General features: G+C 39.1%; 1 protein-coding gene across 6 annotated transcripts in view; it reads left to right on the top strand.

The window, feature by feature from the left end:
* CCSER1 (coiled-coil serine rich protein 1) overlaps nucleotides 1-20,585 on the top strand; it is a 669,425-nt gene that overhangs the window by 56,171 nt on the left and 592,669 nt on the right. The window contains exon 3 of one of the 6 annotated variants that reach the window (XM_071742834.1): nucleotides 3,628-3,715. The exons of the other annotated variants lie outside the window; for them this stretch is intronic. The gene's annotated coding sequence lies outside the window, so the exon portion shown is untranslated. The remainder of the gene's footprint in view (nucleotides 1-3,627; nucleotides 3,716-20,585) is intronic. 6 annotated transcript variants of the gene reach the window in all.

The following is a 20,585-nucleotide window of genomic DNA, read 5'->3' as shown; positions in this document are numbered from 1 at the left end:
TCTCTTTATTCCCTATGCTGCAATTCTTAGACAAAGTGTGCTTCTCTTGAAGTCAATATAACTGAATGAAGTAATATTCTATGTACATTGGTGGTGCTAGGGGAAAGATGCCAATCACTGTGATATGTATAGGCAAAATTATATGGAGAAATTTTACCATGAATTTTGTATTTTCCGTGTTAACTAGATTTTTCCTCATTTGTTAATCAAGGCATGAAAAATGAACAGGTGTCTTTCTGGTAATGATTGCTAGGTCATAGCCTGCCGTATCATCCTGTGAAGATTTTTCTGAAGGCTCCAGTGTTTTGTCACGAATCTCGTTTTAAAAATCAATCGAAGACCCATGGAGACATGTGCTGTGCCAGAACGGGCTGTTTGCATGCCTAACTTTGTCTGTTTAACACCCTGAGGGTTTTCCTGCCGAGTGGCATTTACTGGAGAGGTCAGATTTGATGGAAATTGGAATGATATCCTAGCTGGAAATGGAACAATATATTTCTTACTTGCTTATTTGCCCAGGAATATATGCACACAGAGATGAATTTCAGTGTAATCCTCAAACTGTTTGCTATGTTGTGCTAATCTCTACTGCTACATCTGATTACTAAAGAAAAAAAAGCCACCAGTAGGTTTTAAAAGTTTCTGCCATCTGTGCTGGTGCTTACCCTTGGTTCACTGTAAGGTTGTATTGTGAGCAGCTTGAGAGGCTCCCCATGTATTACAGCCTTTTGTGCTGGTGTTACCTTCTGTCTCCCTTTTGGGCTCTGCCTGTTCAGACAGAGCTGTGTGTGGGTCCCGTGTCTCACCAGAACAATGCTGCATCCTCACATCCTTTGCTTTAGTGCTCAGCCTCCCAGCTCTGGCTGTGGGACCTTCTTTTTGTACTGTATCTGAAATAACACCTTGTGCAGCAAAGTTTTCACATGGAAAAGGTCTCCTAGGTCTCTTCCAGCAATAGGAACTGTCCCTTCCAGCTCGTTTATCCATGAGCTCTTGGTGCAGGTGGGCTGGTTTTATCCTGCTTGCCTTGTTGACTGTCTCTCCAAATCCCCACCACATAAATGACTGTACCCTTTATCTGGCTTTCTGGGCTGTGCTCATCCCTTATCCTCATCCAACACTTTTCTGTGTCTGTTTGTTTGGGATATCTTGCTAGGTTTGAAACCACAGGAGGAGGGGGATGGGATATACTTGTAGCAAGACAACAGCTCGCTGGCAGCTCCTGGTCTACTTTCTGGTGTTTTTGAGTTAGTGTAGTTGAAAGGAATATGATTGCTTGTGATTGCTGTGGAGGAACAGGCTGTCTTTGAAGAGCTGAGTAAGGCCTACAATTCACAACAATGTTTTCCATGCTGAAGCACCTCATTCATCTAAATCACATTTAGTCAATGTCCTGAATATAATAAACAATGTGTCATTAAAGCTAGTCATGGCCTCCACGGGCTTTTGAGAAAATACTATCATTACTGAAAAGCTGGGTTAATCTCTCCCTAAATCCATAAGTAATTCAGGCTGTTACTGTGGTTTCAGCACTCTTCCCTAGAAAGCACAGACCAGTCGAATGGTGGAGATCAAGAAAATAATCTACACATATAAAATCTGAGAACTAATCCCCGTATTTCAAATATTCAATGAATAATTTATTTAAAATATTTTAAATCTTTGAAATATTTAAAGTGTCTTCAAAGCACCTTTTAAGCGAGCCTTGCTCCTTTGGATTTTTCTTTCTAAGTTTTTTGCTTCATGATAGAGGTTCCAGGTATGCTGTTATTTCCCCCTTTGGGCTGTACTGAAACTAAGTATTAAAGACAAAAAATTGGTGGTGTTATTGCTTGGGTGTAGTTAGACATAGATGCCTAAAAGGTTTTAAATTTCATGCTAGAAATCCCTTAAAAAAAAGTTGTGGGTTTGAAAAAGAAGGTTGTACATCATTTGAATTACTCACACAACTTGCTGGAAGGAATAAGCACTGTAGTTATCAAATTTTAAAGATTTTTGGTTTAAAGGGGTTTTCCTCCCCAATGTATATGTTCTCTAGATCAGTTGAGTTGTGAAAAATAGAGAGAAAAATAATACTAGTAAGTTGTTTTGCTTGCTGAAAATCTATTACTGTGTTTATTGATTGTTATTGACATGGATAAATGAAATTAGATGGAGCTAGTTTTTTTAAAAATAGTATTTTCTAACGTTTTTTATGCAAAGGGTAGGTGAACTTGGAGCTTTGTGCTTTGTGTTGAAGGTTGTAAGTGTGTGTGTTTTTGAGGTAATACAGGACAAGCTGGAACTGAAATCCAGTGAGTGTTACCAAGTATGCAGAAATTCTGATATGAAAATGGTTGGGCATGGGAAGAGTATCTGGGGTGGGGCAATATCTTATGTTCTTCTTGAACATAAGATTTTGGCCATTCCCAAGGCAGGTGTTCAGGCTGGCTGCATTTCAGGAATGGCAGTGCCAGATCAAAGTTCTGCATTCACAAAGCATCCTCAAATTAGACGTGTTTACAGTTGTGGATAATAAGAACTGAAAGTTGTCATGAGAGCTGCTTATGTCCACAGTGCCTAAGATAATGCAAATTGCATGAGCTGACAGCCTTATTCTGTGAGCTAAGGGAATGCTGCTGGTGATCTTTTTGTTTTTTGAACTTTGATAATCCGCTGCCCCAGGTGGCCAAACAAGGGAGATTTTGTTTTCTGTGTATCAAGTGATGGAAACTCTTTCTTGGCAGCTGAATTAATTTCAGATTCTGTAACATGACTTCAGATTAACATTAGATTTCTCACTGCGAATGGTATTTAGCCTCTCGGCTCTGTTCCTAGGAAGAAAAAAAAAAATCCTTTCTTTGAGGTATTTGTGTTTTAGACCTGAGCTCCCCTACTTTCTTACATAGCATGTCTGTGTCACAGCTTGAACAGGTAGCAGCATGGAAGGTGCTGTGGCCATGACTAGCATCACTGCTTTTCAAAAAACAGCTCTTAAACTTCCAGAATATAGGTGAACAAAAGGGTTGTTAGTTTATACATTATACATGGAGTTCAGTTTCAAAGAATGATCTGTATTGTGTAGTAAGATGAACTCGCTTGTACAAGGTTCATTTTAATAAGCTAAAAGAAGCATCACATGAATAGGAAGCACAAATATAGGTCACCTTTAAACTTGATTAGAAAAAGATAGTGACTTGCTGAAGTAGTGGAAAACTCATCCCGGTTTCACAGAGGGGATGAGGCTACACGATGTCTGCACAAGGGAGCACTGAGCAAAAATAAAACGTGGCTTTCCTGCTGTATATTTTGTTAGTGAGGCTGCTTGCTGGAATGAGTCAGTTTGGTGACATATATTGAAAAATATGACACCTTCTTGTGGGGGGTTTAAAGAAAATGGGGGAAGCATATTCAGGAATCAGAAACTGTTTTACCCTGCGGGGTTATGCCTTGTATTAGCCTAGAGTTAAGAGGGGGGGGAAAACCAAAGGAACTTGATAAATAGAAATGTGGAAATGCAAGTGCAGGTAACAGAAAGCTTCTTGAAACACTGTTGTATTTAGTTATAGTTTAGTAGTTGGAATTACAAGAACGTTTTCTATAAAACCTGTTGTCTGAATATGAAGCAATTTTTATACTGTTATACAGGAGGTCTGAAGTGATGCTCATCTCAGCTGCTCCATCCCTAAAAATCTGAAAATAATGGAGTTATTCATGGAATGCACACTGTCACACGGTAAATTTTAAGATTCTGTGATATGGATTTAAAAAGTGATGATTTTAACAAAGTCTGCAGTCCAGGTATCTTCTGATTAACACTAAAATGTTTTTAATATGGAAACATTTTTCACTGCTCATGCTGATTTACTCTGTTCATTAGGTATTTTTTATAGCTTAGAGTAGTAAAATGATTTAGCCTCTTCCATCTTCATGTTCTTGTGCACTAAGACAGACTTAATAAGAAAGCTGTTGGAGAGAGGTTAATTAATTTAATTGGTTTCAGTGGGAGTTAAAAAAATAAATATAGATCCAGTTCATTTTCTCACAGAAGTCTGTTTTCTATAAGCCTGCATATTGAATTAAATTCAGCTGAAAATCTGTTTAAAGTAACTTCTTTTGATATGGCCTAAGGGCTAGGATGGCTCAACCTTTTGGGGGAGAAAGGGGAATCCAGGAGCAGGAAAGTGCCCTTGCAGAAGTGAGATCTGTGCTGTGCTCAGGAGGAGGTGTTCAGCTGCTAGGTCTGGGATCACTCCTGGAGCAGCTGTTCTCTGTCTCCTCCAGGTGATGGTCCTGGTGGAAGTGTCCTCTGTGCCCGGGATGGCCCACAGGCTCTTGATGGCCCAAATGGCTACCCAGTGCTCACAGCTCTCATTGGAGGTTCCTCCTGATAGCATGAGTGGATTTTCTAAAAGCTTGCAAATCTGTTCAGCAAATCTACACTTAAAGTCTTATTTTCTTGAAGATACGGAATAAACAAGATACAGCTTATTTATTTTTAATTTTTAATTTTTTTTTTTACTCAGAAATTGGGGGATTATAGATCTTGCTTACCATCCCCACCTATGACTGCAGCTACTTTCCATATTTCCTTCTGGCCTTTTGCCTTTTACATCTGTGGGTGCATGCAGTGAGAGTCCCTCCCTATCCTACATTAGCAGGCTGTGCCAGGAGGAGCCCTCAGAGACCATGGCTTAGCTCTGCTTAGGCTTTTTGCTGTACAAGCCTGTTGTCAGACAAAGCTTCACATGGAATTCACATTTTCATTATGAAAACGTGCATCTAATTTGTTCTTTCAGCTAACTGAAATGAGAGACGGGTGGCATCTGTTTAATAAAGTCCATCATCGTCTGGAGATTAAAGGGGGAAATATTTATACTTTCCTGGATCTCAGTGTATTGGCTTCGTATTTCTGTAGGGGTTGAGTGCTGACCTGAAGTTTTATAAGACACTTCATATCTTTGGCACGTGGCTTGAAACTGTGATGAGTGAATTTCCATATTGACATTTTCTTGGGCTCTAGTGTATATATAAATATCTTATCCATAAATTTGAACCCACAGAATGTGGAAGTGAGCTTTACCAGTCCTTTGTCTGAGCTGCCCAGTACAAAGACCCCAATTTAACCAGGTTTCTCTCATTTATTTCCCTTTTTTCTTTCTTACATTAAAATAATTCATATTTTTAGGAATTTAGTGTACTTTTTTTCTTTCTTTTTTTGGAAATGGTACTTCTCCAAGTAAATCCTTATGCAAAGAGTTATATTCAATCCCATCAGCATTTCAAGAGGAAAACAAACTGAAAAGGTTCATAGGTAGCTGGGGGGTACCATATGTTCTCCACCACTTTGATGCAGCTGGATTCTTCAGAAGATTGTTGTGGTGGCATCTTGTGGGGTGACATGTATGGAGGACATATGGCATGTTTCTTGCCTGCCTATGAACTTCTGATGTTCTTGTGCACAGCACAGGTCTAGTGTATTTTGTTAGTATAGGTTTTGTGTGTGTGTGTGTGTGTGTGTGTGTGTATGTATATATATATATATAAATAAACCCCTTCATATTATACTAAAGTATCGTAGAGTAGGGTCATAAGGCATAATTAGGCAAGCTATGATTAAAGTACTCCTGAGTTGTGTGGTTTAGGATGATGCATTATTTCCTTCTGGACTGATGCCATTTCTTTCATGTGGTTTCCATGTCTGCAATTTCTTGTTCTTTAAAATGTGATTAAAGATTCAGCAGACATGCACAGATACTGACGTAGTGGGAAGTTCAACATTTTAACAACTTTGAGGCATAAATCCCCCTCTGCCCCCCCCATGTTTATTTCTTTATTAAAAATGCTATTTAATACTTAATCACATGAAAATCTTTGCTAGTGGAATATGAGAGGAAAAAATAGAAACCACAGAATTCAGCATCTGTGGTGAAGTTGAACCTTAGATATCTAATATATTGCAAGTTAAGGGCACGTTCTAAGGCTGTCTGTGCATCAGCTAAAAGTCCTGTCACACAGGAACAGTCTGTAGAGGGAGCATCAGTTGCTGAGGGTGGTTGTAAATGTTTTGGTGACCAAACCATTTGGATAGGGATGCCCTGCTTAAAGAACTGTGTTTCTTAACACACATATGTGGTAGAAGAATTCCTAAACTCCATTGGATCAACTGCCTTAGTACCATACTCCAGCTTTTGTTTTAGTAAAAGATCAGAGGGGTCCTGAGGACATTTGCCTGCCTGCATCATGAATGGAAACATTCCCTCAGGGGAGGATGTGGACAGTGAGTGGTACAGGGAGAGCAGTGAGAGCCTGTGAGGAGGGAATGGAGAAATCTGGTGTCAAGGAAAGAGTGATGTTTTATATCTGTGTGTGCAGGCTGTGTGCCAGGAGCTTGGTGGTTTGTTAGAGGATGGGGAACTGCTGACCTGGAATGATGTTCTGGGGGCCCCTCAGTTCAGGAAGGAGATTGAGGTGCTGGAGCAAGAGAAGAGCAAGAAGGCTGTGAAGGGATCCAGCACAAGTCCTGTGAAGAAGGGCTGAGGGATCTGGGGGTGTTCAGTCTGGAGAAGAGGAGGCTCAGGGGAGACCTCATCACTCTCTACAACTCCCTGAAAGGAGGTTGGAGCCAGGGAGGGGTAGGGCTCTGCTCCCAGGCAACTATCAGTAAGACAAGAGGGCATGGGCTTAAGCTCTGTCAGGGGAGGTTTAGGTTGGACATTAGAAAGGATTTCTTTACAGAGAGGGTGATCAGACATTGGAATGGGCTGCCCAGGGAGGTGGTGGCTTCTCCATCCCTGGAGGTTTTTAAGAAGAGACTGACGTGGCACTCAGTGCCATGGGCTGGGAACCACAGTGGTAGTGGATTAAGGGTTGGACTTGATGATCTCAGAGGTCCTTTCCAACCTGGATGAATCTCTGATTCCTTTTGGAACAGAAGAGCTGGGAGGCTGTAGTTGTTTTGGATGACTCTGTTCAGCTGGGGATCAGAAGAGGCTTTCAGAGGAAGGGCAGCAGCACCAGTGTCAGATGGACACTGGACAGTGAATGTTGCTTTGCTTCTCCCTTTCTGTCAAAAATTCTGAGCAAACACAACATACACAATGTTTGAGTATATGTGCTGTGTAAAATGTACATACTTACAAAAGCTTCCAGCCTTTTGCATACCTGAATTCTATAATAAAGGTGGTTGCTGCTGCCTAGTGGAAATTGGTAAATGTTTTAGTTGAGAGGTTTCTGCAGCAGTGACAATAAAAATTGTTTAAATTTCTATGATTTCCTTTAAAAATTGATTTTTCCTTTGGAGCTGTAGTGTAAGTAAGAGTAAGATCATTTAAAACTTAAGAACAAATCTTTTCTGTTATGGGAATATATAATGCTTTATTAAAAACAATAGCATATTAGTTTTCAACTACATTAAAACCTTTTCTATCTCCTTACCATAGCAATAACATTTACTTCTTACACACTGCTTGACCTTTCCAAAAGCACTTTACAAATATTAATTAATTAGTTTTGAGGCTGAAAAAGCCACCCAGTGCAGAATGTGGGAGGAGCAGTAGGGACAGCCAGGCCAGGAGAACAGAGTGAATCTTACTACACCTCATTATTTCCTGTTGCAAAGACTATTGTCAGAGGTGGCAGCCTCCTTTCATCCTCCTTCCCTCTTGATAGCTCTTATCTTAAGGAGTCCACCCTGCCTATTTCTTAATGAATGTTTCCTCTGACAATACACCATGAAGTCTTGCCTCCCATGTACTTAAAGGCCCACTGAGATTTCACTGGAAAGCAGCTAATATTCTGTTTTCTCTCAGGCTCAAATTAGGATTTGTGTGGTACCTTCCAAATAGTCACCTCAAGGAGTCTAACAAAGTTGGCATTTCTCCATTGTGCAGATGTATCCAAGATTAAAGCTCAGAGAAGACAAAAGTGGAAATAGTATGTTGGTCTCCTGGCAAAGAATTTCTCTCCTTAAGTGAATAAATGTTTGTCTAAGCATGGAAAGCAGAAAAGCTTTGAATTATGAAAAAGAACAAGATTACAGGACTTAAGAGGTTGAATGTATTTTGCATCCCACTCTTGAGTCAAAGGAAAGGAAAAGCCAGTACATCCATGCATGTCAAATTGGGCTCATAGTAAGATAGTTCATACATCTGGGAACTTGTGTAGAAAAATGATTGCTACCACTTCCAAATAACTGCTACCAGTTATTTGACTTCATTAACAGATTGATTGCAGTGGCCAAACAAGCTAACTGAATACCAGCAGCAAAAGAGATTGTCTCAGATCACACCCATCACCATTGCTCCCTGCACTTAAGTGAACCTTTTTTTCCAGCAGAGGAACTGCCACAAATCTCTGTGTAAATCCCAGTTTTGTTACCAAGCACATTAAACTCCATTCCTCCTGAGCTCTTCAGAAGCACTGAAACATTCCTCCTAGTGCTGTGTTTCACTGGTGCATCAAAACCAGGACCACTGCTGTTACAGATTTTCCACACCTGTAGTTGCCAATTACAGTCATACCATTAGTAGGGTGCTCCCTCTGCCTTTGTTAAGGTGTGATTATAATCTATGTCCTGGGCTTCTGCAGCCCTCTGAGCTCCTGCAGGGGTTGCCTGGACTGCGGGTACCAAGTTTCACTGCACCTTTTTTTTTTGTGCATCTTGCCCCACCCTGTCCAAAGAGAACAGCATCTCATTTCCTGAGATCAGAGAATAATTTGGGAAGGGGCCTTTAAAGGTCATCTAGTCCAACCCCTGCAGTAAGCAGTGACATCCTCAACTAGATGAGGTTGCTCAGAGCCTTGTTGAACCTCACCTTGAACATCTCCAGGGCTAAGGCCTCAGCTACCTCCCTGAGCAACCTGTTCCATTGTTCCACTACCCTCATGGTAAAGAGCTTGCTCTTAAAATCCATTCTAACCCTACTCTTCTCTCATTCAAAACCAGGGTCCTTTGTCCTATCACTTCAGCCCCTTTCAAGCAGTCCCTCTCCAGCCTTCCTGTGCTCCCCCTTCACGTACTGGAAGGTCTCTGTTAGGTCTCCCCAGAGCCTTCTCTTCTCCAGGCTGCTCAACCCCAGCTCCCTCAGTCTGTCTTCACAGGAGAGGTTCCAGCCCCCTGATCATTTTCCTGGCCCTCCTCTGAACCTGCTCCATCAGGTCCCTGTCATTCCTGTACTGAGGGCTCCAGAACTGGAAGCAGTATTCTGGATCCCCCAGGTGGGCTTGGAGTTGAAAAATTGCATAGGAAAGGGAAGAAAGTGTCAAACAAGGAGGAAGAAGATGGAATAAGGGAAGAAGATTCATGTTAAAATATGTCAGACATTTTTTAATCTGGTATTAGGTACTGCCATGTCTGCTGCATGGCATTTAAACATTAAGAAAAAATTGTTTTGCATCTTATTTAGAGTAAATTCCTTTTAATGTTTGAGAAACAGAAACTGGATTAGCTGATTTTAATAAGCGATGATTTCCTGAAAAATCAAATGTACTCAGCTGAGAATTCTTTTTCTTTTCATCTTTGCTAGCTAAAAGCAATCAGTCTAATATGTTATTGTCTCTCATTGCTGTCTTGTACTGCACATCTTAGGATTTGGACTTCCTCTTAGGCATCTGCAAAGTAAGGACACAGATATGGCTGAATTCAGTAATTCCATGGCCAGCTTAATCCAGTGACCTGCCTTGCACTGTGAAGAGTGGTGAGGGCTCCAGGAGGAGTTGCAGATCTGACTCCTACATAGGCATTGCTTTTACTCCTTGGACTTCTGAGATTTGCTAAAGCCCTGAAAGCTGAGATTTAACAAAACGTTTGGATAAGACGTTGGATTTAAATACTGTGGTCATCAGCAATGTCTTCTCCATAAAACTGAACACACTGGTTTTGCTTAATTCCAAATTCTAGCCTTTGCAGATGGTATCAGGCCAGGTATCTGCAATCTTTGGTACCCCTCAGGAAATGAGAGCTGAGAGCATAGATGGGTGTGATGTAAAGCATCTGTGAATGTGCTAAAATCCCATGAAATTGTGAATTTTGATCATTACGTGCAGCATATCAATTACTCTTAGCTGTCAGAAGGATATATATATTTATTAAAAATTAAAATAAGACAACTAGACCCTAACAGCATAACTAGCATAGTGTATCTTCAGTGCTGGTTTGTTTGTGCTCTTACTTCAAGAGTCAGCTAAGAATGGATGAATATTCATTGTTAGAAGCACCCTGTTGTAGCAAAAATTGTAACCACCTGGAAAGCTGATGTATATGCACAGGGTAGGTGTAAGTAAATGCACACCTTGTCTTTTGGATTTTAGTTTTAGTACACGTATTTGCATAGTTATGCTCTCTACTTCTTTTCAAACCCTTTCCATTTTTTGTGTTTGGCTTTCTCTATGTCAGTATATACTGAAGTTTAGGAATTTTGGGGGCTAGTAGGACTGAAGCAGCTAATAGAATAATTTTCTATAAAAGACTGGTCAGAATAGGTGTAGTTACATTTGCAGTTCATTACCTTGATATGCAGAAATTGCACTTTTGTGTAGGGACACTTGGTTAACATCTTAACAGAATGCTGTGTCTGAACTGATAAGTAGTGAAATTCTTTATATATTTAGATTGCTATGTTAATGCATTGGTCCTGGTTGTTGCCTTTTTTTTTTTTTTTTTTTTTGTGACATTCTTAATCATCTGAATTCCAGGTCTGCTTTGTTTGTACGATTTTTTTTTGAAAATTATCAAAGCAGTGTTGTGGACAGCTTTAGCTTTTTCAGAGGTTGAAGCATGTTGTGCAGCCTAGAAAACATATTCCAGAATAAGCAGAATATTAGAGATCTCAAAAACCTTGCCTGGCCTATTGCACATGCAAATGAATCATAGAATCACAGAATAATTTGGGTTGAAATGGACCTCTAAAGGTCATCTAGTCCTATCCCCTGCAGTAAGCAGGGACATCCTCGAATAGATCAGGTTGCACAAGTTATAATTTCCAATATTTTAGTAGGCATAATGTCTATCACTGGTTAGTCAGGGATCACTTGGAACAACTCGGGTAGTAAGAAGACTGATAATTTTGATCTCAAATTTAGGTTACTATGAACCTGCAGGAACTCTGCCAAGGGTAGTAGGGTTCTTCTGTGTTTGTATCCAAGTAGATGATTATCCAATTAGTTGAATAAAAGAAAAAAAGCTAGAAGCCATTGGACTGAAAGATGTTTGCTTTCATGAAATATGTTGAATTCCACGTTCAGTAGAAAAAATGGAATGAATATAGGAAGAAGAGTGATAGGAATAGGCTGTTTTTTCTAGCTGTCTGTGTTACTATTAGTATGTTTTTCATCTGTATTAGAACATTTGTCATGGAAGCATAGAACATAAACACTGTATACCCAAGTGATTTTTGCAATTCAAATTGTGGCCTGTATTCTCTCAGGAAATGTCACTGCAGGCTGCCTGCTGGAGGTCAGAGAGTTAAGCATTGGAGTTGGATTCTATCAGGGCCAGATAATTTAATAACCCGTTACAGCATTAGTGTGGTTATGCATGCTAAGATAAAGGTTATCATGTTTTGCTCTATAAGCTGATTGCTGTAGGGACCTGTAGGGCCACTTTCCCCCTCTACTCGCTTTCTAAAGCACCAGAGCTGGTGGCATTAAAGGGATAAAACAGTTTCCTCACAGTCGAGTTATCTTTGTAAGAAGAAAGGAAGGGGACTGAAAGGTTCAGCGATCCCGGCTCTCATCATGGATGTTGCATCCCTTCATCTGTGCCAGTGAGGTGCTTGCAGTACAGAAGAGCAGCTTGATGGGGGGATAAAGTGCTCTGCCTCATTCTGTTGCCAAAGTCATAATTAGGGTAAAGTAATAGGAGCAGCTTTGTATGCGTTGGAGAATTTAAAAGTGGATTAGGAACTCTTAATTTTTATGTCAGTGCAGATGAATACCCTGATAAAGAGAATCTGGTAAGCTTTAGGGAAAAGATGTGTGGAACTGCCATGCTGAGACTACTGTAAGAGCTAATCAGACCTGAACAGCTTTAATCAGTTTGTTTACTGCTGAAATAGTATGCAGAAGGAAACATGGAAAAAGAAATTTACAAGTGAGTAAAATGCTTCTTGTTTACTGATTTAGCATGCTTCTTATAATAAAACATGCAGTCAGATAGTGATGTGAAAGAAGAAGAAAGAGTACATGAGCCAGATATCGTTAACTAGGAAAAAAATCTGTTTCTTGGTATCTGTTTGTTCAGGACTGGCTTCAATTTCAAGTATGCTCTCTGTTGATTTGGGCTTCATGAATGAGGACTGAACAGAAGGTACCACATTTTTTGAGAGATTATTAGCTGATGCTCAAACACACTGATTCAGCAGCTGAATATATGCTGAAATGTATTATACTCTGCTAGCCAGACTGGGTATATACAAGATTTCATTATAGTTAAATTTTTAACACTAAGAGGGGAGCAGTTAACCTCAAATATAATTGACTTGTCACTCAAAATACTTGTTCTCATAATCTGATTCTCTCTTTATATTACATTGCTACACTCCCCCTACATTTTATTGGAAATTTCCTTTTTTCCTCCTATATTTCCCTAGCTAATTGGAAGGTGAAGGAATATTGGAAGTGCTGAATTATTGCTTGTTGTATATTGTCCTTGTAGCAAAATGAAACATGGCTTTCTTACTAAAGCAAAGCAGAACAACAATCCAGTACCTCCCCATCTGTGTTCTTAGGCCGTTTAGATTTTAACTTTATCCCTCATTGTATATTTGAATGGAAGATTGTAAGGTGCTTATGCTGAGATGGTTTATTGTGTACTGTCCCCTGATTTCTGTGGCCTATTACTCTGATCAGAGCAGGGTGGCTTTCTCAACCATTTGGTGCAGTGAGGCTACAGATGTCTACTGAGCATCTCTCACTGTCCTCATCAACAGATACTGCAGGGAGTCTTGGTGTGTGGATAAGATAAGCTTCATGCTCTATGGGGAAAAGTGAAGAAAAATGGCTTCATTTTTTATTTGATACAGGATTGTAGAGGGATGTGAGTCGTCCCCCCCCCCCCCCATTCTTCCATCTTTTTCAATCCTGTTGTCACAAAAAGAGTAGTCACAACAGCTACAGGATATAGGATTCCTTCTCCCTTTCTCAACCTCAGTCTGCAGAGCAAAAACCAATCCCCTCCTCTAATTGAATATCTTAACTCCTTTTTCATGCTGGAGGTTGCTGTAATTCTCATGTACTGAAATTGGTCTGGTGGTCTGTTATGGGACACAGTAAATGATTCCCTGTGTAGCTCTGATTGATCTCTCAGCACGTATCTGGTTTGTCTGGTGCCAGTGTGCATTGTTCCTGACATTTCACAGAAATCAAGGTTTCAGCCAGGGTTTTTGCCTAAGTCTTTGAAATTGCAGAGACCTTTTAAAAAATGATTGCTTAAATCGGAGGCATAGAAAACAGAAGGATTGCTTAGTTTTGAGTGTGGCTGCATTTGTACACATCAGTCCTTCAATAATATAAACATTTAGTTGTTTTCTCTTTTGTTTGTGATAACATGTCAGAATTTTATTTATTTATTTTAATTTTTTTTAAACTTTACAAATTGCTCCTTATGCCTCCTCAGAAAAAGAGAATCTGACTGATTCATCCAGGAAGAATAGTGATGCTGTTTTAACAAGTTTTGCAAAGAGTAAAACACAGATGTATAGTGCTAGGTATAACTTCTAAGTATGTATTTTTTGCAGCAGAAACATTTTTTTTTTTACTGTTGAAGTTATGGTACCGATAAATAGTACTGGGAAGTACTATTGGAAAAATAAGAAATAGGACTGTTAAATGGTGGAAAAGGTGATGGTTTGTGCACTTTGTTCACACCAGATCTTTTTCAATAAAGAAGAGTCAGTACAGTATGTTAGCTCAAGGCTGGTGAAGCCGATGCTTATCAGCAGATCATTTGGAATTTTAGCTTTCTGTGCAAAAGTCCTTATCCCTTGGAAATTATACTGATGGCACATGGGCTGTAGAGTTCTTTTCTAAGTTGATCAGAGATTAAAAAGTCTGCTTGGTTGCCATGCTTGGAAACAGCTTGACATTTGAACAGTAAAAATTGCAATGCTATAAAAGTTCATTGACAGGAAGGAAGCTGACCTGGCAGTGGCTCATATGATACCTGAATTCAGCCTGAAGGAACTGCCTCTTGTTGAGAAACCAACTGGTTTCTAGAAAATGGGTACAGGTAGTAAAAAGGCTGGCTACCACCTGCTGGATCAAAATCAGTTGTGATAAATCTTGCAAATTACAGAAAGGGAAACAGGAACAAGGGCTTGAAAGATTCTGGTTAGCTTGTGCTTCAGGTGAAAGAAAAAAAAAAAAGGGGGTTAGCAAATTTTTTTTTCTTCCAAAGTTATCTGCTGTTGTTGTTTTATTTAAAATACATAGAAAAAAAATCAAGTGAAATTGTTGCTTGAAAATTGGCATGAAATTTTTGTATTACTTACACAGAAACAGCCTCTAAGAGGAAGCCTTACAAATTTCACCAGGGAATTATGTTTCCTTCTATTAGATAATTGTAATGTTGTTCACTAAAATGTTTTGGCAGTAGAAATGTTTTAGTTTAATAGCCTTATTTAAAATGCTTTCCTTTCTTTGTGATTGTGTGTGGCAACAAGGACAAACTTCTGTGCTGTGAGCAACATTACATTTTGTTATGCTTTGGCAATACTAGAATCATGTTGATACTTTCATCCAGGAGGACAGTGGCAGTGAGCTTGCTGGTAGTGTTTTAATTTTATTGAACTAAAATCAAGTGGGACTTCAGACAGAAAGCTTGTGGGAAAGGGAGTTTCTGTGTGTTTGAGTTCATGTGAAGTGAGGAACAGGTGCAGCTTTTCTGCTGCTGAGATATGAGTGTGCACAGCAAAAAAAATTGTTCTGGGTTACCCAAGGAGAAGGCAGATTTTTATGTGAGAACTGTCCTCTTGGCTTACCAGAGGGTGAACTGGTCCCATGAGTTTTTAGAGTGTCAGTGCAGAGCTGCATCCCTACAGTAGTGTTCACCTGGCCAGGTGGGAAAGGTTACTGAAGTGAAGCATAAATGCACCTTGATTCAGTTATTTTAGTGTAACAAAAGAATTGTTCACTAAACTGAAACAAAACATACTGAAATGTAAACGTCCAATCTTGGAACTTTTTGCTTGAGTGATTTGCATGTGAAATAAGGAATGTTAACAATTAGTCCCAAGTTGATGGTGTTTAAGCTCTCTGGTGTTCTTGTCACTTGCAGTAGCTTTAGTAGCTTTTTTTTTTTTTTTTTTTTTTTTTTTTTGTGCTCCTGATCAACCAGTTGATACTTCCACGCAAAAGGACACTACCATGGAGAGCAGCAAAATGACCAGGGACTGTTTGGCTGACACTGGACAATGGTATTAAATAGGAAAATATTTAGAAGTCTGTGTAATCTGTTTAAAATATGGCTTTATATCTCTTAATAATCCCACAATGAAAGTAAAATAAAAGATATAAATCAAAGATACATTCAGTTGACAAGTGTGGCTTTTCAGAAAAAAATGAAATAGAAAAATATTTTAATGAGCTGTAGCTCTTTCCTGGGAATATGTAGGTTTGTAGTAGAGGCAAACATAAATAAAATATTTTTAGAATAATTTACATGCTACTAAGCTAGTGAGATTGGTGGACTTTAAGGCAGTCATCCCTTCACAGGATAATACATACACATATCTGAAGATAAAAAGACAGTGTCTGAATGACTGATTGTAGGAACTCTCCCATTGTCAGAACCACAAATTTACAAAACTGGAGAATTCCAACCAAGAAAGCCACTGTCTCGCTGAGAATATTGAATTCACTACAGACTTCATAGACTCTGGCTTTATTCTGTGCTTCCTTCCAACCTGTGAAATACTTCACATCAAAAAACCTGAAGTGTATAATGCTGGAAGAGGGCAGCCAGCAGCTTGGCAGTGACCTTTAGCATCATCAGAGCTGAGAGAAGATCCCTGCAGGTGGGGAGTGGGGATTCATTTGGCAGTCACAGCTCAGTGAGGCCTTTGCTTGGCTTCACTTGGGGTTCGGGCTTGAGCAGTCCTACATGTTCATAAAATCAGCTTTTAAAAGAAGTTTACCAAACTGTCTGAATTGGATTTTTGGTGACCTGGTAACACTGGACGTGGCACACTTAGCAGTGGCAAAAATATCCTTGGTCTCACTGTGCATCTGTGTGCACCCTAAGACAGCAAAGCTCACAAGTGTCACCAAACTTTGATATTCCTGCTGGGAAGTTGCCTGGAGTTCCCACTTACCCATTGTTCTGTGCAATTTGTAGAGATACATCTGTGTGCTTAAGATACTTTGTATATGAACAGGGATGACTAGGGGACCATTAAAGGAAGTTGTCACAGTCTTTGATTTGTAAGTATCCATTTGTGATACTACAGACACCAGGCTTGAAGGATAGTGTGTTACACAGTTCTTTTAAAAATCTTGGTACTGTAATGTGGTAGATTGGACCATGAAACAAAGGTATAGGCTTGGGTTCCAGAGAGGTTTTGCAGAATGTTTTGATAGGATCTGTTATATTTAAAAAAAAAAAAAAAAAAAAAAATTATTTAAAAATGGTTGTTTTCATCTGTTTTTTTTTCATCATTATTTTTAGGTTGAAGTGAAAAAATATATATCTTTTTAAAATAAAAAGGCACTTTAGCAGTCCTTTCTGTCTTTAGATTTAAAACACCAGTTTTTTCTTGAACAGGTATTTTCTGAAAATAATTGCATTTGGACTTTGAGATGCATTTCTTTGAGCAAGTTTAAACTGGAAGTTCCACCTCGTGTCTGTGGAATATTTTTTTCAGTGCATTTCTTCCAAAACTGCTCAGTTCATGTAAGATTCAGTTCCATAGACTGCTCCTGATTTTATGCCAATCTGTGATGACAGAACAGGGAGTGACAGAGCTAATTCTGGTATCTCGTGCTTACTCATTCAAATACATTTGCATTTCAAGTGTAAAATTCAAGCTGTTTTTAAAGCATGGATGGTCAGAGAGGATGAAAAGTGTGCAAGCTTTTTTCATCTTCTTGCTTAGAAATAGGAGAGTTCTGCAAAGCTGGCATTTTTTCAGGTGAGCCTTGTTTTGGGTGGGTTTTTTTGGTGGGTTTTCTTTTTCTTTTTTTCTTTTTGTTTATTGTTACTTTTAAATTTATAGAACTTCTGATGGTTACTGGCAGGACTATGTGGTGGATCTCAACATAATGCCCAGTGTTGTTCTGTTATAGATTAGCTGTTAATAAGAATTTGGAATATGCAGTTTACAACAACTGTGCCGTAGTACAGATATTTCTTGCATAGAAAGCTGGTGAATAACAGATTTAATTAAACCTGATTGGGTGGTCATATCCCAGTACCTTGTCTTGAGTTTAGCCCATTTTTACAAGATGTTTAACAAGTCTTTGCTCACTTATGGAAGTTTTAAAATCCTTTTTACACCTCTGCAAGTGCCACATGAGGCTTTTGAACTTCACTGCAGAGAGAGAAGCTGTGAGATGAATCTACTTACTCCAGGTTTATTCTCTCTGCAGGGCAGGACCAGAGCTTCACAGAGCAATAGCTACTTTCAGATAAAACCTGAATTATACTTGGTGTTAATGGTTGTACCCTGAGGGTGCCTGTCCCCTCTTTGAAGTGTTTTATCAGTTCACATCTACAAGAATATGTTGCCAGGACTGAGAATGAGAAAACTCTCAAAATGCAATTGGGAGTGATTTGTAATCCCTTTTCGGGAATCTATTTCCAATTTATTTTTCTCATATTCATTCAGTTTAAAGCTGTGTCTATTAAGTGAAGTTGCCTTTTCCTCAGCGTTTTCTCAGCTTTTCAGGTTCTTGAGATGAGTGAAAACTGAATGTCACATTGCAACCTTCTCTCTCTGTTTAGTCCTCTACATCCATCACAAAGATGTATATGTTGTGTCAAATACATATTTAAAATGCAGTCTGGACATAGAGATGTGGTGGTAAAATGGTGCAGAATCAATAAAAATCAGCTACCATTCTTGCTGCTTAGCTGCAGTGTTTCAACACTGAGATAAGAGAAAGCTGGGATCTTGGCTTCCAAGGGGGAGAAATACTCCACTGTTAAAGCTTTCCCCCTGCAGAGCTCAGCTTCTGTTAAAGATTCAGCTCATTGCCCTGCAACTCCAAACCTATTCCTTTGCAGGATTTTTTCCCCTCCCAAGAAGCATTTCCATCACTTGGTGTCAGTTCTGTTTGGCACAATACACTGAGGTGGGGGGGTGGTGAAGTTCAGGCTACAAATCCATAGCAGTTTGGTGGGAACACCAGGCTCCTCAGGGATCACTGTATTTTTATTTCACTGAATTGCCTTGATGCATTTGGAAAGCATGTGTTTGAATCCTCCAGTTCCCTGTAATATTTTGGGGGGGTTAAGCTGACTCTTGGTTTCCAACTTCACAAAAGATGCCTTCATGGCAAGCAGTTGAGTCATGGGGCTGGTAACCCTCCTTCAGAAAGAAGGTGAATGTTAATTTTAAAGGCCCTGTCACAATACATACAGTTTTTCTATACCAAGAGGGAGTCTTGGGGGTGGGGAATTGTTCACCTGCTATTTAAAACACTCATTTTAATTCAAATGCATTCATGGGCCTTATTTCAATTTTCTGACAACTGGTACCTTCCTGCATTCTGTGTTTATAGAAAAATGGTTTCAGATGGAATAAACTCCTTTCTTCTCAATCATAGCTATAAAAAATAGCTTGTAAACAGGACTGAAATGCCAAAATAAATACTTAGAAGAATATTAGCTCTTAATGCAAACATAGCATGGGTGCCTCTGTGTCTGTGAGGATGTAGAATCCAACATGCCTGTAATAAGCTGCTTCCAGAACCAAATTCTGTCTTTAGTTCAGACAGCTGTTTGTTACACTACTGTTGGATTTGGGTATATTTGTTTATTTAAGGTCTCATGAACAGCAACCTGTAGTTGGCACCAGTTGCCAGCTTTTCAGTAATGAGTATAAAATGTGCTGCTGCTGGAAGTTTATTTCATTGCCTGGAAGAAAACTTGAGCTGTTTAACATCTCTGTTGGCATCTGCTCTAACTACCCATTTAACTGAAGCATTCTCTCTCAGGAACTTCTTTTCCAGGGCCTACTAGGTGATTATGGTTGGTATTTCAGTAGTGTTACTTTGTAGTTCACTATTTGTCAATAAAATACCTTTGAATATTGAAGCATTTTTACAGAAAGAATGTGGTAGGCTTTCTGTAACTATTACTGTTGGGTTTTGTTTGTTTGTTTGTTTTGCCAAGCAATTGCAATAAAAGCCCTAAGAGCATAGATCTAGAATAAAAAAGAAAAAAATATGGCAAAAAAGAACAGCAGAACTTTTAAGAAATGGTCATACATCCTGGAATTGACCTTGTTCTGTCTCTTATTTACTGAAAATATTCTGAAAATAAATATTCAATAAGTTGGAACTGTACTGATTATCCTTAAAGATTCAGCAAAAGTCTAGGGAAGTTTTATTACAGCAGTGCTGGTAAGAGAGGAAGAGAAAGATGAATCCTTGGGATATTTTCCTGCTGTTTTTGAAGTATGGCTTAGGAAATATGGAAGCTTTTTGCCATACTTCCAATAGTAATATGGTAAAAGCTTCCTCTGTGTTTGAAGGAGACCCTTTTTGTGCCATCTGCCTGACATCCTCAGCATGGGCCAAGGAGAGCTGAAGCTTTGATGAGAACGTTCTGTTTCTCCCTGCCACTTTCTCTGGCAAATCACCCTTAAGAAAATAGCCTTCATTTGTGCTTTAGACCCAGAGCCAGCACATAATTCATCAAATGTATTGGTTACTAAAATGCAGTGGGAAGTGGGGAAGGAGAGAAGAAATCAGGTGAAAAATAGTGAAGGTTTGTGGGTTTTTTTTTTGTTGTTGTTTGGGTTTTTTGTTTGTTTCTGTCATTAAGAACATATATAACAAATTACCTCTCTTCTTTTGTGCTAAGGTGATTGTGTTGAAAAACTACCAGGCATCATGTAACAAAGCAGTTTTTTTTTAATCTGTTCTATCTAATGGAAATATATATTTCAAGATGTGAAAATGAACGCTATGGACACTTTAGAGACAACAGAGGAATTAATTTCCCTGAAAGCTTTCCAGAAATTTACTTCTATGAAATGATTACCAAACATGCAACAATAGACACTTTTTTTTTTTTTTTTTTTTTCCTTCAAATCCTGGCAGCAGAGCTGCTCTGGGTAGTGTTTAGTCTCTTCCTGTAGAGGAAGAATAAGAAGCAAATAAAAAAATCAGACCTGGAAGATACAAATTCTTCCTATTTCTTCCCTGAAGGATGGAAGGCTTAGAATAAGTATCACAAAGCCTCATACATCAGTTCTTAGCACATTATTGGAAGGGATAAATGCTACTCTGATAAGGTAGCACAAGTAAATAATAAGCTAAATAGGAAACGATGTGAAAATTTATGAAGACTTTGCCTTCCCCTCCTTGGAACTACTCGGTGCTAGGGAGGGTGTAAGGTAAATGTAGGTTAAGATTTGACAGCCACTGGTATTATCATGCTTGCT

Source organism: Heliangelus exortis, chromosome 4, assembly GCF_036169615.1.
Source record: "Heliangelus exortis chromosome 4, bHelExo1.hap1, whole genome shotgun sequence".
Classification (NCBI taxonomy): Eukaryota; Metazoa; Chordata; class Aves; order Apodiformes; family Trochilidae; genus Heliangelus; species Heliangelus exortis.
This window is presented reverse-complemented; position numbering and strand designations above follow the sequence as displayed.